Consider the following 18284-nt stretch of genomic DNA (forward strand, 5'->3'; position numbering starts at 1 on the left):
CAAAATATTGCTAAATTCGATGATTTTTCGTACGAAACAAAATGCAAGAAAACATGCTTAAAATGCAATATTATGCGAAATTCTGAGATTTGAAGGCCAAATCACATATCGTGATACTACATGAAATAGTATCGAAATATTGGTAAAAATGAATATATTTACGTAATATCAAACTACATGAAAAACGTGAAAAAAGTCAATATATAACCATATTTGAGGATTTTAATTTCAAATCATAGAGCGAGGTTTCGTATTATTTAGATCCAAGAAAAGACATATGACAATGTTGTTTCCAATACAAATGATAAAAAACAATGTGTTTTCATTAGAATTAACTAAAATGTTCTTGATTTTCCGTTTAAATTACCGATGGAAGATGTACACGTAAAACCGCTCTAATCCGGCTGAAACGTCGATATATGCAATAAAAACCGAACTTCTCCCCTTTTCAATATCTTACTCAGTAGTTAACGAGAAACAAATAGTTGATTGAAAATGAAGTATTTAAGGTTATTATATAATCAATTATGTGTTTACATCATTTTTGTCGTATATATAATGAATTAATACCTATAAACTGAAAATTCACAAAAACGTGGAAAAACGGCAAAATATTGCCTTATTCGATGAGGTTTTGTTTAAATCACATGAAGGAAAAGGGGATGATAAACGTCAAAATATTGCTAAATTCGATGATTTTTCGTACGAAACAAAATGCAAGACAACTTGCTTAAAATGCAATATTATGCGAAATTCTGAGATTTGAACGCCAAATCACATATCGTGATACGACATGAAATAGTATCGAAGTATTGGTAAAAATGAATATATTTACGTAATATCAAACTACATGATTAACGTGAAAAAGTGACTATTTTATCATATTTGAGGATTTTAACTTCAAATCATAGAGCGAGGTTTCGTATTATTTAGATCCAAGAAAAGACATATGACAATGTTGTTTCCAATACGAATGATAAAAAACAATGTGTTTCCAATACGGATGATAAAAAACAATATGTTTCCATATGAATTAACTAAAATGTTATTGATTTTCCGTTTATATTACCGATGGAAATGTACACGTAAAACCGCTCTATTCCGGCTGAAACGTCTATATATGCAATAAAAACAGAACTTCTCCCCTTTTCAATATCTTACTCAGTATTTTAACGAGAAACAAATAGATGATTGAAAATGAAGTATTTAAAGTTATTATCTAAGCAATTATATGTTTGCATCATTTTTATCGAATATTTAATGAATTAATAACAAATAATTGAAAATTCACGAAAACGTGAAAAACCGCTAAATATTGCCTAATTCGAGGATGTTTTGTTTAAATCACATAAAGGAAAAGGGGATGATAAACGTCAAAATATTGCTAAATTCGATGATTTTTCGTACGAAACAAAATGCAAGAAAACTTGCTTAAAATGCAATATTATGCGATATTCTGAGATTTGAAGGCCAAATCACATACCCTGAAACTACATGAATTAGTATCGAAATATTGGTAAAAATTAATATATTTACGTAATATCAAACTACATGATTAACGTGAAAATTCACTATTTTTCCATATATGAGGATTTTAACTTCAAATCATTGAGCGAGGTTTCGTATTATTTAGATCCAAGAAAAGACATATGACAATGTTGTTTCCAATACGAATGATAAAAAACAATGTGTTTTGTTATGATCTCAGCCTACAGGAGAAACGAGTCTCCCTCCTTGAGAGTTATTCGTCAAGCCTGACCTGATTAGAAGGTCTAGCAAAATTTGAGGTGATAACGCATATGTAAAATAGTTGCTTGGATATGTATAACAGTTTGAGATCATGGGCAATGAAGAAGAAAACAGATAAATGACTGGCGAGGAGATGTGGACATTTTGCTGGAGGCGTGAGGCTCGCTTCCGGAGGACCTTGACCTCACTTGAGTGCCAGACATCGCAGGGGGAAGCCGCGTTCCGTTTGAGCTCCCGCCAGAAGGGAACCCCTAGTGATATATCTCGAAGAGAAGAGAAGTGTGCGGACGTACCAGCTGTGGAATCGAGCTGGGAACGTTGTGGTCTCAAGTCCTGGTCGACGAGCAGATATTAAATCGCCCAGAAGCATTATTGTGGGCCGTGGGAGCGCCCTGACCAGACGCCGTCAGAGGGAAAGCGCCCTCGACCAATTAATCTGTGGTAAGCACGATAAACGCCAGTTCATAGTGATTGCTTATATTTGGTCGTGTGCCCAGCGACAGTAGCGATGTTTATTTATAAGTTAGACATGTTTTAATAAGGCAGAAGGCCTGAAATAAGAGAGTGGAGAGGGAGGAACACGGAGCGACGTCCGCCCCCTCTGAGCGCTGGCGGACGACTGAGGGAGCCTGGCTCCGGATGGAGGAAGACCCTCCCAGCGAGTGAGGACCGCCGCCAGGCGAGGTGGAGTATGGACCCGCCCAAAACGGGGGAGTCCACTCTCACTGTATGTAGAGAACAGATAGAGGTTTGAGGCAAACATATTGTGTGAATATTTTTTGTTTATGTGTTAAAGGGGAACATTTTATTGGAGTGTCGATGGGTTGCAGGTTTGTTCTTTGGGGAAGAAGTTGCTGAGCACTTCGAAGCCAGCAGATGAAGTAGCTGATGAGACTCCAAGGTAGTGGAGCAGAGGACCTCGAGCTGTGAGGAGAAGCATCAGTGAAGAGGAGTGTCACGTGCTTCTGTAGAGGTGGAGAAGTACCACAGTTGCTCGGGGAAACTTCATGGTGTAGCAGCCAAGAGAGCTGTGGAGGAACCTAGCAGAAGGGTGAAGCACCGTAGTTACTCAAGGAAACTTCATGATAGCAGCCTGGAGGAGCTGCAGAGGATCCTGGTAGTGAAGCCCGGAAGAACCTAAGGATATTAGGATTGTGAACTTCCAGAGGTGGAAGGGGAAGTTCTGGTGGATTACTTATAGGGAGTTGATAGTGTTTGGTTGTCAGTAGCGTGCAAGCCGCAGTGAGAGGTGAGTGACTGTTTGCATTCTTATGTCAAGGAGTGATTTATTCTGAAGCTTAGAGTTGCAGTCGTAGGCTTGATCACCTACAGATGTATGTGCTCGAGGACTGACAGTGATCGATTAATCATTGTTGTGTATCAATGAACATTTATACTGATATATGTTATTGCATTCAAATGCTGATTTTCTATATATACATTATCTTGCTGATAGTGCAACAGTGTATGTAGGCTTGATCAACTTGAGGAGGTTAATAGTATCAGGTGGTGAACCAGGAGATAGGATACCACTTGATAAGCTGGTAATAGAGTTCTGATGGTATTGGAGTGCAACCTGGTTGTAATATTATAGAGTATAGGATTCATTATTATTATATGTGTGTATGTATCGTGTATGTGCTTTGTTCAGTAAATGTGTCACAATTTGCTGGTGTTTGCCCTTGTCCTAGTGAGGCTTCCCAGGAGGTAGTAAGGAAGGAGAGAGAGAGAGAGAAAGAACCAAGAACCACTGCTGTGGACAGGGTAGGAGGTAATACTAGTAAGTCATAGGGGATTGAGGAGATCATATCTCATAAGGAGAGAGTGGGGAGTCACAGTGGCTCGAGTGGGTGTGTGCACGTGACAAGGAGGCTAAGTGTTGGAGCCGCATCCCCTAAACGTGTGACGTTGAGCCCCTCTCCAAGAGCCAGAAGCGTCAAGGGTGATCTCCTAGTATAAGCACTCCGCCGAGTTGTGGGTTGGGTTGTCCATAGAGAAGGATCAACGACGACAACACCAACCAACCCACAGTCTATAATAAATTGGGGGCCTGTCCGGGAGAGTGAACTGACACACCCACACCCTGTCCAAGAGTGGATTTGTACACCCCTGCTGAGATAAACTGTGTTACCGCAGGTGTATACTCTCTCTCTTGGGAAGACTCACAGGACAAGATGGAGAAGGTGCAAACGTTTGTGGAGTCAGGCAAGCCTGAGGACTTGGAAGGTTGCACGAGGGATCAATTGAAGCAAATAGCAGAAAAATGTGGCATTAGGTTGAAAGCATCTAAAGTAGCTGGGATGAAGGATGAGATCCTTAGACAGTTGAGAGCTAGAAGTGAAGCGGCAGAGCAAGGAGCCCAAAAAGGAGCTGAAAGTGGAAAGGAGGATGATGGGCAGGATGAAGTGAGATCCCAGGGATCGAGTAGGAGCAGCAAGAGTAGCCGCAGTAGTAGGAGTAGCCGAAATAGGAGCTTGGATTGATTCCAGTTAGAGCTCCAGATCCAACAACAGCGTGAGGAGAGACAGTTCCAGCTGGAAAAGATGAAATTAGAACTCCAGATGAAAAATGAAGCCGAGAAGGAAAAAGAGAAAACCAGGCTGGAAGTAGAGAGAGCGAGACTAGAGGTGGAGAAAGAAAAAGAGAAAACCAGAATAAGAGAACTGGAGTTGGAACAAGAGAAAGAAAAAGAAAAAGCCCAGGTCGAAAAAGAAAAAGCCCAGGTCGAAAAAGAAAAAGAGAGAACAAAACAAATGCAGATAGAAGCGAATAGAACCTTGGCTGAGCAAAGGATTGAACATGGGTTGCCAGAGAGCACCACCCAGGTATCACACTCACAAGATGTTAGGGTTAGGGAGAAGGACATTCCCTTGTTTGTTCCCGAAGAGGCAGAGAGCTTCTTCGAGCATTTTGAGAAAGTAGCCAGCATCAAAGAGTGGCCACAGGAGGAATGGGCCCAGCTGGTCCAGTTAAGATTGACCGGTGCAGCCAGGGAGGCATACACCCAATTGTCACTGGAAGAGTGCCAGGATTATGCCACGGTAAAGAGCAGCATATTGCGCTCATTTCAGTTAACCCCAGAAGCTTATAGGAAGCGCTTCAGAGAGATGATCAAAGTTGGAGCGTGTACGTTTGCTGAAACAGCAAGAGATCTGGAAAGACGATTCCAGAAGTGGATTGAGGCTGCTGGAGTTGGATCTTACGCTGACCTGAAGCAACTGATGGTCATGGAGAAGTTCTTGGAGATGATGCATCCCGAAACAAGGTTCAAGATCCAAGAAGCAGGGATAAAGGAGGTGAAAGATGCCGCAGATAGGGCGGATATGATTACTGAAGCATACAATAGCTTGAGGGAGAACAGAGTGAGAAGCGAGGCGAGACGCAGCAATGGCAGATCCAATGGAGTCTGGGGAGGAAGAAATTATGAAAGACCCAGAAGAGTCTGGGGTGAGAAAAATTTTGATAAATGGGCAGATAAAAGTAAGTACCCTAAAACTCAGAAGAGTAGGTCGCGCACTTCGTCTGAAAGTGAGGATGGAGGAGCCAAACGAGAAACTAATCGTTATCCGGGAAATCAAGAGTCCAGTAAAGCTCCACAGAGTACGAGTAGTACGTCTGGCCCGAGGAACTCTCATGTGAGTGGGCAGAGTCAGAGCTACTCTGGTACATATAGAAGAGACTTTTCCCAGATGAGGTGTTACAATTGTAACGGATTGGGTCATGTGATGCGAGATTGTAGACAGGGCAAGAGAGTTGTGACCCTGGCCATGTGCGACCCCGGAAGTAAATATACTAATGTGTTCCGAGACAAACCACAGAGAGCGAACTTAGTGAACGAGAGGTATAGGCCGTTCATGAGCAAAGGTTGGATCAGTGTAGGAGGCCAACCTGAGGTAGAAGTTGGTATCTTAAGAGATACCGGAGCTAATCAGAGCTTGATTACGAGAAGCCTGATTGGGAATGATCGACGGTTAGCTGGCAGGAGTAAGATGAGGGTATATGGGTTGTTGTCTGAAAGTGACATGCCCGTTTGTACTGTCCAGCTAAGGTCGGAATATGTGTCGGCAGAGGTGATGTTGGGAGTGTGCCCCGACATACCTATTCCAGGAGTCCAAGTGATCCTGGGAAATGACTTGTGCGGGACAAAGGTGTTGCCAAGAGTCATAGTGGAGACTGTGCCAGAGGAGTGCCCAGAAGGCCACTGCACGGGTGGGACACCTGAGAGTGTGAACCTGACTGACATCCGAGGAGATGAGTCAGGAGACCGCAAAGCCATTGAGTACCCTGTCTCGGTAGTGATGAAGGCAGAGGTGGCCGACGAGGGAGACGCTGGAGAAGATGAGACAGTGTCGATTCAGCCGGTGGAAGAGATCGATGTAGACATAGCGTGGCTGTTTGATGAAGGTCCAGCCCAGGCAAATGGAGTCTCGGTGAGGTCGAAAGTGAGGATGACCCAGCCGAAGAAGAATCATGTGAAGAGAGCGGACCTGAGTAGAGCCCAGACTGCTGAAATTAAGAGTCGGAAGGCCAATGCAACTGTGCTGAGTAGGAATGAGGAAGGATGTGGACAGACTGAAGACGGGAATAGAGCGTCAAGTGGTCCACGAGCACAGAGGCATATGGATAGTGGAGTTAAGTTGTTTGAGATGTCAAGAGTTGACATGTTCCACAGGAAACGCGAAGAAATAATGAAGAAGAGTGATAGTCGAGAAAATGAGAGGAGAAGAGACAGTATGTGTGGAGAGATGCTTACGAGCATTTTGGGAGAGGCAAAGCGACATGTATGGTCGAGTGCTGTTGGATGTAGTATAGTGCCCGAAGAAACTTTTAGGGAACGAAGAAGAGTTGAAGGAGAAGAAATGGAGTTGTATAAAGGTGAGAAGTGTGAGAAGAGGATGACGATACAAGCATGGAGGAATAGAAGAAAGCCGAGGACTCGATGGAAGTCAAACAGGACGATGTCTTGGATAAATGAGGAGACGAAAGGGAGAATCGTCGGTGAAGACGAGGGAGTGAAGTATGATGACAGGAGACGAAAGTATAACGGCAGTAGAAGGAAGTGTGAAGACGACAGAGAAGGTACAGACAGTAGATGTCTGACTCTGGACGTGAAGAGAAGAAGACGAGGAAACGGAGGGTGGAGACAGTAAGTAGAGTGGACCAAGGGAGTGCAGGCGTCCAAAGAGGACAGCCTAGCTAAGAGGTGTCAGAGAAGTCAAATCGTTTGTGAGAAGATCATATTTCTGGCGAGTTGTGAGCCAGATGTTGCAAGGAGCATCGAACTAATTGTAGACTCCTAAGGAAGTATATGGGGTGAAGAACGAAACAGTGTGGTGGCGGATGTATTATCCCGAGCTTTGCCACTGGAATAACTCTCAAAAATAAGGGGAGGGGAGTGTTATGATCTCAGCCTACAGGAGAAACGAGTCTCCCTCCTTGAGAGTTATTCGTCAAGCCTGACCTGATTAGAAGGTCTAGCAAAATTTGAGGTGATAACGCATATGTAAAATAGTTGCTTGGATATGTATAACAGTTTGAGATCATGGGCAATGAAGAAGAAAACAGATAAATGACTGGCGAGGAGATGTGGACATTTTGCTGGAGGCGTGAGGCTCGCTTCCGGAGGACCTTGACCTCACTTGAGTGCCAGACATCGCAGGGGGAAGCCGCGTTCCGTTTGAGCTCCCGCCAGAAGGGAACCCCTAGTGATATATCTCGAAGAGAAGAGAAGTGTGCGGACGTACCAGCTGTGGAATCGAGCTGGGAACGTTGTGGTCTCAAGTCCTGGTCGACGAGCAGATATTAAATCGCCCAGAAGCATTATTGTGGGCCGTGGGAGCGCCCTGACCAGACGCCGTCAGAGGGAAAGCGCCCTCGACCAATTAATCTGTGGTAAGCACGATAAACGCCAGTTCATAGTGATTGCTTATATTTGGTCGTGTGCCCAGCGACAGTAGCGATGTTTATTTATAAGTTAGACATGTTTTAATAAGGCAGAAGGCCTGAAATAAGAGAGTGGAGAGGGAGGAACACGGAGCGACGTCCGCCCCCTCTGAGCGCTGGCGGACGACTGAGGGAGCCTGGCTCCGGATGCAGGAAGACCCTCCCAGCGAGTGAGGACCGCCGCCAGGCGAGGTGGAGTATGGACCCGCCCAAAACGGGGGAGTCCACTCTCACTGTATGTAGAGAACAGATAGAGGTTTGAGGCAAACATATTGTGTGAATATTTTTTGTTTATGTGTTAAAGGGGAACATTTTATTGGAGTGTCGATGGGTTGCAGGTTTGTTCTTTGGGGAAGAAGTTGCTGAGCACTTCGAAGCCAGCAGATGAAGTAGCTGATGAGACTCCAAGGTAGTGGAGCAGAGGACCTCGAGCTGTGAGGAGAAGCATCAGTGAAGAGGAGTGTCACGTGCTTCTGTAGAGGTGGAGAAGTACCACAGTTGCTCGGGGAAACTTCATGGTGTAGCAGCCAAGAGAGCTGTGGAGGAACCTAGCAGAAGGGTGAAGCACCGTAGTTACTCAAGGAAACTTCATGATAGCAGCCTGGAGGAGCTGCAGAGGATCCTGGTAGTGAAGCCCGGAAGAACCTAAGGATATTAGGATTGTGAACTTCCAGAGGTGGAAGGGGAAGTTCTGGTGGATTACTTATAGGGAGTTGATAGTGTTTGGTTGTCAGTAGCGTGCAAGACGCAGTGAGAGGTGAGTGACTGTTTGCATTCTTATGTCAAGGAGTGATTTATTCTGAAGCTTAGAGTTGCAGTCGTAGGCTTGATTACCTACAGATGTATGTGCTCGAGGACTGACAGTGATCGATTAATCATTGTTGTGTATCAATGAACATTTATACTGATATATGTTATTGCATTCAAATGCTGATTTTCTATATATACATTATCTTGCTGATAGTGCAACAGTGTATGTAGGCTTGATCAACTTGAGGAGGTTAATAGTATCAGGTGGTGAACCAGGAGATAGGATACCACTTGATAAGCTGGTAATAGAGTTCTGATGGTATTGGAGTGCAACCTGGTTGTGATATTATAGAGTATAGGATTCGTTATTATTATATGTGTGTATGTATCGTGTATGTGCTTTGTTCAGTAAATGTGTCACAATTTGCTGGTGTTTGCCCTTGTCCTAGTGAGGCTTCCCAGGAGGTAGTAAGGAAGGAGAGAGAGAGAGAGAAAGAACCAAGAACCACTGCTGTGGACAGGGTAGGAGGTAATACTAGTAAGTCATAGGGGATTGAGGAGATCATATCTCATAAGGAGAGAGTGGGGAGTCACAGTGGCTCGAGTGGGTGTGTGCACATGACAAGGAGGCTAAGTGTTGGAGCCGCATCCCCTAAACGTGTGACGTTGAGCCCCTCTCCAAGAGCCAGAAGCGTCAAGGGTGATCTCCTAGTATAAGCACTCCGCCGAGTTGTGGGTTGGGGTTGTTAATAGTATCAGGTGGTGAACCAGGAGATAGGATACCACTTGATTAGCTGGTAATAGAGTTCTGATGGTATTGGAGTGCAACCTGGTTGTGATATTATAGAGTATAGGATTCGTTATTATTATATGTGTGTATGTATCGTGTATGTGCTTTGTTCAGTAAATGTGTCACAATTTGCTGGTGTTTGCCCTTGTCCTAGTGAGGCTTCCCAGGAGGTAGTAAGGAAGGAGAGAGAGAGAGAGAAAGAACCAAGAACCACTGCTGTGGACAGGGTAGGAGGTAATACTAGTAAGTCATAGGGGATTGAGGAGATCATATCTCATAAGGAGAGAGTGGGGAGTCACAGTGGCTCGAGTGGGTGTGTGCACGTGACAAGGAGGCTAAGTGTTGGAGCCGCATCCCCTAAACGTGTGACGTTGAGCCCCTCTCCAAGAGCCAGAAGCGTCAAGGGTGATCTCCTAGTATAAGCACTCCGCCGAGTTGTGGGTTGGGTTGTCCATAGAGAAGGATCAACGACGACAACACCAACCAACCCACAGTCTATAATAGTTTCCAATACGAATGATAAAAAACAATGTGTTTTCATTAGAATTAACTAAAATGTTCTTGATTTTCAGTTTATATTACCGATGGAAGATGTATACGTAAAACCGCTCTAATCCGGCTGAAACGTCGATATATGCAATAAAAACCGAACTTCTCCCCTTTTCAATATCTTACTCAGTATTTTAAAGAGAAACAAATAGATGATTGAAAATGATGTATTTAAGGTTATTATCTAATCAATTATGTGTTTGCATCATTTTTACCGTATATATAATGAATTAATACCTATAAACTGAAAATTCACAAAAACGTGGAAAAACGGCAAAATATTGCCTTATTCGATGATGTTTTGTTTAAATCACATGAAGGAAAAGGGGATGATAAACGTCAAAATATTGCTAAATTCGATGATTTTTCGTACGAAACAAAATGCAAGAAAACTTGCTTAAAATGCAATATTATGCGAAATTCTGAGATTTGAACGCCAAATCACATATCGTGATACGACATGAAATAGTATCGAAGTATTGGTAAAAATGAATATATTTACGTAATATCAAACTACATGATTAACGTGAAAAAGTGACTATTTTATCATATTTGAGGATTTTAACTTCAAATCATAGAGCGAGGTTTCGTATTATTTAGATCCAAGAAAAGACATATGACAATGTTGTTTCCAATACGAATGATAAAAAACAATGTGTTTCCAATACGGATGATAAAAAACAATATGTTTCCATATGAATTAACTAAAATGTTATTGATTTTCCGTTTATATTACCGATGGAAATGTACACGTAAAACCGCTCTATTCCGGCTGAAACGTCTATATATGCAATAAAAACAGAACTTCTCCCCTTTTCAATATCTTACTCAGTATTTTAACGAGAAACAAATAGATGATTGAAAATGAAGTATTTAAAGTTATTATCTAAGCAATTATGTGTTTGCATCATTTTTATCGAATATTTAATGAATTAATAACAAATAATTGAAAATTCACGAAAACGTGAAAAACCGCTAAATATTGCCTAATTCGAGGATGTTTTGTTTAAATCACATAAAGGAAAAGGGGATGATAAACGTCAAAATATTGCTAAATTCGATGATTTTTCGTACGAAACAAAATGCAAGAAAACTTGCTTAAAATGCAATATTATGCGATATTCTGAGATTTGAAGGCCAAATCACATACCCTGAAACTACATGAATTAGTATCGAAATATTGGTAAAAATTAATATATTTACGTAATATCAAACTACATGATTAACGTGAAAATTCACTATTTTTCCATATATGAGGATTTTAACTTCAAATCATTGAGCGAGGTTTCGTATTATTTAGATCCAAGAAAAGACATATGACAATGTTGTTTCCAATACGAATGATAAAAAACAATGTGTTTTGTTATGATCTCAGCCTACAGGAGAAACGAGTCTCCCTCCTTGAGAGTTATTCGTCAAGCCTGACCTGATTAGAAGGTCTAGCAAAATTTGAGGTGATAACGCATATGTAAAATAGTTGCTTGGATATGTATAACAGTTTGAGATCATGGGCAATGAAGAAGAAAACAGATAAATGACTGGCGAGGAGATGTGGACATTTTGCTGGAGGCGTGAGGCTCGCTTCCGGAGGACCTTGACCTCACTTGAGTGCCAGACATCGCAGGGGGAAGCCGCGTTCCGTTTGAGCTCCCGCCAGAAGGGAACCCCTAGTGATATATCTCGAAGAGAAGTGTGCGGACGTACCAGCTGTGGAATCGAGCTGGGAACGTTGTGGTCTCAAGTCCTGGTCGACGAGCAGATATTAAATCGCCCAGAAGCATTATTGTGGGCCGTGGGAGCGCCCTGACCAGACGCCGTCAGAGGGAAAGCGCCCTCGACCAATTAATCTGTGGTAAGCACGATAAACGCCAGTTCATAGTGATTGCTTATATTTGGTCGTGTGCCCAGCGACAGTAGCGATGTTTATTTATAAGTTAGACATGTTTTAATAAGGCAGAAGGCCTGAAATAAGAGAGTGGAGAGGGAGGAACACGGAGCGACGTCCGCCCCCTCTGAGCGCTGGCGGACGACTGAGGGAGCCTGGCTCTGGATGGAGGAAGACCCTCCCAGCGAGTGAGGACCGCCGCCAGGCGAGGTGGAGTATGGACCCGCCCAAAACGGGGGAGTCCACTCTCACTGTATGTAGAGAACAGATAGAGGTTTGAGGCAAACATATTGTGTGAATATTTTTTGTTTATGTGTTAAAGGGGAACATTTTATTGGAGTGTCGATGGGTTGCAGGTTTGTTCTTTGGGGAAGAAGTTGCTGAGCACTTCGAAGCCAGCAGATGAAGTAGCTGATGAGACTCCAAGGTAGTGGAGCAGAGGACCTCGAGCTGTGAGGAGAAGCATCAGTGAAGAGGAGTGTCACGTGCTTCTGTAGAGGTGGAGAAGTACCACAGTTGCTCGGGGAAACTTCATGGTGTAGCAGCCAAGAGAGCTGTGGAGGAACCTAGCAGAAGGGTGAAGCACCGTAGTTACTCAAGGAAACTTCATGATAGCAGCCTGGAGGAGCTGCAGAGGATCCTGGTAGTGAAGCCCGGAAGAACCTAAGGATATTAGGATTGTGAACTTCCAGAGGTGGAAGGGGAAGTTCTGGTGGATTACTTATAGGGAGTTGATAGTGTTTGGTTGTCAGTAGCGTGCAAGACGCAGTGAGAGGTGAGTGACTGTTTGCATTCTTATGTCAAGGAGTGATTTATTCTGAAGCTTAGAGTTGCAGTCGTAGGCTTGATTACCTACAGATGTATGTGCTCGAGGACTGACAGTGATCGATTAATGATTGTTGTGTATCAATGAACATTTATACTGATATATGTTATTGCATTCAAATGCTGATTTTCTATATATACATTATCTTGCTGATAGTGCAACAGTGTATGTAGGCTTGATCAACTTGAGGAGGTTAATAGTATCAGGTGGTGAACCAGGAGATAGGATACCACTTGATAAGCTGGTAATAGAGTTCTGATGGTATTGGAGTGCAACCTGGTTGTGATATTATAGAGTATAGGATTCATTATTATTATATGTGTGTATGTATCGTGTATGTGCTTTGTTCAGTAAATGTGTCACAATTTGCTGGTGTTTGCCCTTGTCCTAGTGAGGCTTCCCAGGAGGTAGTAAGGAAGGAGAGAGAGAGAGAGAAAGAACCAAGAACCACTGCTGTGGACAGGGTAGGAGGTAATACTAGTAAGTCATAGGGGATTGAGGAGATCATATCTCATAAGGAGAGAGTGGGGAGTCACAGTGGCTCGAGTGGGTGTGTGCACGTGACAAGGAGGCTAAGTGTTGGAGCCGCATCCCCTAAACGTGTGACGTTGAGCCCCTCTCCAAGAGCCAGAAGCGTCAAGGGTGATCTCCTAGTATAAGCACTCCGCCGAGTTGTGGGTTGGGTTGTCCATAGAGAAGGATCAACGACGACAACACCAACCAACCCACAGTCTATAATAAATTGGGGGCCTGTCCGGGAGAGTGAACTGACACACCCACACCCTGTCCAAGAGTGGATTTGTACACCCCTGCTGAGATAAACTGTGTTACCGCAGGTGTATACTCTCTCTCTTGGGAAGACTCACAGGACAAGATGGAGAAGGTGCAAACGTTTGTGGAGTCAGGCAAGCCTGAGGACTTGGAAGGTTGCACGAGGGATCAATTGAAGCAAATAGCAGAAAAATGTGGCATTAGGTTGAAAGCATCTAAAGTAGCTGGGATGAAGGATGAGATCCTTAGACAGTTGAGAGCTAGAAGTGAAGCGGCAGAGCAAGGAGCCCAAAAAGGAGCTGAAAGTGGAAAGGAGGATGATGGGCAGGATGAAGTGAGATCCCAGGGATCGAGTAGGAGCAGCAAGAGTAGCCGCAGTAGTAGGAGTAGCCGAAATAGGAGCTTGGATTGATTCCAGTTAGAGCTCCAGATCCAACAACAGCGTGAGGAGAGACAGTTCCAGCTGGAAAAGATGAAATTAGAACTCCAGATGAAAAATGAAGCCGAGAAGGAAAAAGAGAAAACCAGGCTGGAAGTAGAGAGAGCGAGACTAGAGGTGGAGAAAGAAAAAGAGAAAACCAGAATAAGAGAACTGGAGTTGGAACAAGAGAAAGAAAAAGAAAAAGCCCAGGTCGAAAAAGAAAAAGCCCAGGTCGAAAAAGAAAAAGAGAGAACAAAACAAATGCAGATAGAAGCGAATAGAACCTTGGCTGAGCAAAGGATTGAACATGGGTTGCCAGAGAGCACCACCCAGGTATCACACTCACAAGATGTTAGGGTTAGGGAGAAGGACATTCCCTTGTTTGTTCCCGAAGAGGCAGAGAGCTTCTTCGAGCATTTTGAGAAAGTAGCCAGCATCAAAGAGTGGCCACAGGAGGAATGGGCCCAGCTGGTCCAGTTAAGATTGACCGGTGCAGCCAGGGAGGCATACACCCAATTGTCACTGGAAGAGTGCCAGGATTATGCCACGGTAAAGAGCAGCATATTGCGCTCATTTCAGTTAACCCCAGAAGCTTATAGGAAGCGCTTCAGAGAGATGATCAAAGTTGGAGCGTGTACGTTTGCTGAAACAGCAAGAGATCTGGAAAGACGATTCCAGAAGTGGATTGAGGCTGCTGGAGTTGGATCTTACGCTGACCTGAAGCAACTGATGGTCATGGAGAAGTTCTTGGAGATGATGCATCCCGAAACAAGGTTCAAGATCCAAGAAGCAGGGATAAAGGAGGTGAAAGATGCCGCAGATAGGGCGGATATGATTACTGAAGCATACAATAGCTTGAGGGAGAACAGAGTGAGAAGCGAGGCGAGACGCAGCAATGGCAGATCCAATGGAGTCTGGGGAGGAAGAAATTATGAAAGACCCAGAAGAGTCTGGGGTGAGAAAAATTTTGATAAATGGGCAGATAAAAGTAAGTACCCTAAAACTCAGAAGAGTAGGTCGCGCACTTCGTCTGAAAGTGAGGGTGGAGGAGCCAAACGAGAAACTAATCGTTATCCGGGAAATCAAGAGTCCAGTAAAGCTCCACAGAGTACGAGTAGTACGTCTGGCCCGAGGAACTCTCATGTGAGTGGGCAGAGTCAGAGCTACTCTGGTACATATAGAAGAGACTTTTCCCAGATGAGGTGTTACAATTGTAACGGATTGGGTCATGTGATGCGAGATTGTAGACAGGGCAAGAGAGTTGTGACCCTGGCCATGTGCGACCCCGGAAGTAAATATACTAATGTGTTCCGAGACAAACCACAGAGAGCGAACTTAGTGAACGAGAGGTATAGGCCGTTCATGAGCAAAGGTTGGATCAGTGTAGGAGGCCAACCTGAGGTAGAAGTTGGTATCTTAAGAGATACCGGAGCTAATCAGAGCTTGATTACGAGAAGCCTGATTGGGAATGATCGACGGTTAGCTGGCAGGAGTAAGATGAGGGTATATGGGTTGTTGTCTGAAAGTGACATGCCCGTTTGTACTGTCCAGCTAAGGTCGGAATATGTGTCGGCAGAGGTGATGTTGGGAGTGTGCCCCGACATACCTATTCCAGGAGTCCAAGTGATCCTGGGAAATGACTTGTGCGGGACAAAGGTGTTGCCAAGAGTCATAGTGGAGACTGTGCCAGAGGAGTGCCCAGAAGGCCACTGCACGGGTGGGACACCTGAGAGTGTGAACCTGACTGACATCCGAGGAGATGAGTCAGGAGACCGCCAAGCCATTGAGTACCCTGTCTCGGTAGTGATGAAGGCAGAGGTGGCCGACGAGGGAGACGCTGGAGAAGATGAGACAGTGTCGATTCAGCCGGTGGAAGAGATCGATGTAGACATAGCGTGGCTGTTTGATGAAGGTCCAGCCCAGGCAAATGGAGTCTCGGTGAGGTCGAAAGTGAGGATGACCCAGCCGAAGAAGAATCATGTGAAGAGAGCGGACCTGAGTAGAGCCCAGACTGCTGAAATTAAGAGTCGGAAGGCCAATGCAACTGTGCTGAGTAGGAATGAGGAAGGATGTGGACAGACTGAAGACGGGAATAGAGCGTCAAGTGGTCCACGAGCACAGAGGCATATGGATAGTGGAGTTAAGTTGTTTGAGATGTCAAGAGTTGACATGTTCCACAGGAAACGCGAAGAAATAATGAAGAAGAGTGATAGTCGAGAAAATGAGAGGAGAAGAGACAGTATGTGTGGAGAGATGCTTACGAGCATTTTGGGAGAGGCAAAGCGACATGTATGGTCGAGTGCTGTTGGATGTAGTATAGTGCCCGAAGAAACTTTTAGGGAACGAAGAAGAGTTGAAGGAGAAGAAATGGAGTTGTATAAAGGTGAGAAGTGTGAGAAGAGGATGACGATACAAGCATGGAGGAATAGAAGAAAGCCGAGGACTCGATGGAAGTCAAACAGGACGATGTCGTGGATAAATGAGGAGACGAAAGGGAGAATCGTCGGTGAAGACGAGGGAGTGAAGTATGATGACAGGAGACGAAAGTATAACGGCAGTAGAAGGAAGTGTGAAGACGACAGAGAAGGTACAGACAGTAGATGTCTGACTCTGGACGTGAAGAGAAGAAGACGAGGAAACGGAGGGTGGAGACAGTAAGTAGAGTGGACCAAGGGAGTGCAGGCGTCCAAAGAGGACAGCCTAGCTAAGAGGTGTCAGAGAAGTCAAATCGTTTGTGAGAAGATCATATTTCTGGCGAGTTGTGAGCCAGATGTTGCAAGGAGCATCGAACTAATTGTAGACTCCTAAGGAAGTATATGGGGTGAAGAACGAAACAGTGTGGTGGCGGATGTATTATCCCGAGCTTTGCCACTGGAATAACTCTCAAAAATAAGGGGAGGGGAGTGTTATGATCTCAGCCTACAGGAGAAACGAGTCTCCCTCCTTGAGAGTTATTCGTCAAGCCTGACCTGATTAGAAGGTCTAGCAAAATTTGAGGTGATAACGCATATGTAAAATAGTTGCTTGGATATGTATAACAGTTTGAGATCATGGGCAATGAAGAAGAAAACAGATAAATGACTGGCGAGGAGATGTGGACATTTTGCTGGAGGCGTGAGGCTCGCTTCCGGAGGACCTTGACCTCACTTGAGTGCCAGACATCGCAGGGGGAAGCCGCGTTCCGTTTGAGCTCCCGCCAGAAGGGAACCCCTAGTGATATATCTCGAAGAGAAGAGAAGTGTGCGGACGTACCAGCTGTGGAATCGAGCTGGGAACGTTGTGGTCTCAAGTCCTGGTCGACGAGCAGATATTAAATCGCCCAGAAGCATTATTGTGGGCCGTGGGAGCGCCCTGACCAGACGCCGTCAGAGGGAAAGCGCCCTCGACCAATTAATCTGTGGTGAGCACGATAAACGCCAGTTCATAGTGATTGCTTATATTTGGTCGTGTGCCCAGCGACAGTAGCGATGTTTATTTATAAGTTAGACATGTTTTAATAAGGCAGAAGGCCTGAAATAAGAGAGTGGAGAGGGAGGAACACGGAGCGACGTCCGCCCCCTCTGAGCGCTGGCGGACGACTGAGGGAGCCTGGCTCCGGATGGAGGAAGACCCTCCCAGCGAGTGAGGACCGCCGCCAGGCGAGGTGGAGTATGGACCCGCCCAAAACGGGGGAGTCCACTCTCACTGTATGTAGAGAACAGATAGAGGTTTGAGGCAAACATATTGTGTGAATATTTTTTGTTTATGTGTTAAAGGGGAACATTTTATTGGAGTGTCGATGGGTTGCAGGTTTGTTCTTTGGGGAAGAAGTTGCTGAGCACTTCGAAGCCAGCAGATGAAGTAGCTGATGAGACTCCAAGGTAGTGGAGCAGAGGACCTCGAGCTGTGAGGAGAAGCATCAGTGAAGAGGAGTGTCACGTGCTTCTGTAGAGGTGGAGAAGTACCACAGTTGCTCGGGGAAACTTCATGGTGTAGCAGCCAAGAGAGCTGTGGAGGAACCTAGCAGAAGGGTGAAGCACCGTAGTTACTCAAGGAAACTTCATGATAGCAGCCTGGAGGAGCTGCAGAGGATCCTGGTAGTGAAGCCCGGAAGAACCTAAGGATATTAGGATTGTGAACTTCCAGAGGTGGAAGGGGAAGTTCTGGTGGATTACTTATAGGGAGTTGATAGTGTTTGGTTGTCAGTAGCGTGCAAGACGCAGTGAGAGGTGAGTGACTGTTTGCATTCTTATGTCAAGGAGTGATTTATTCTGAAGCTTAGAGTTGCAGTCGTAGGCTTGATTACCTACAGATGTATGTGCTCGAGGACTGACAGTGATCGATTAATCATTGTTGTGTATCAATGAACATTTATACTGATATATGTTATTGCATTCAAATGCTGATTTTCTATATATACATTATCTTGCTGATAGTGCAACAGTGTATGTAGGCTTGATCAACTTGAGGAGGTTAATAGTATCAGGTGGTGAACCAGGAGATAGGATACCACTTGATAAGCTGGTAATAGAGTTCTGATGGTATTGGAGTGCAACCTGGTTGTGATATTATAGAGTATAGGATTCGTTATTATTATATGTGTGTATGTATCGTGTATGTG

This window comes from Procambarus clarkii, chromosome 69 (genome assembly GCF_040958095.1).
Source record: "Procambarus clarkii isolate CNS0578487 chromosome 69, FALCON_Pclarkii_2.0, whole genome shotgun sequence".
Taxonomy (NCBI): Eukaryota; Metazoa; Arthropoda; class Malacostraca; order Decapoda; family Cambaridae; genus Procambarus; species Procambarus clarkii.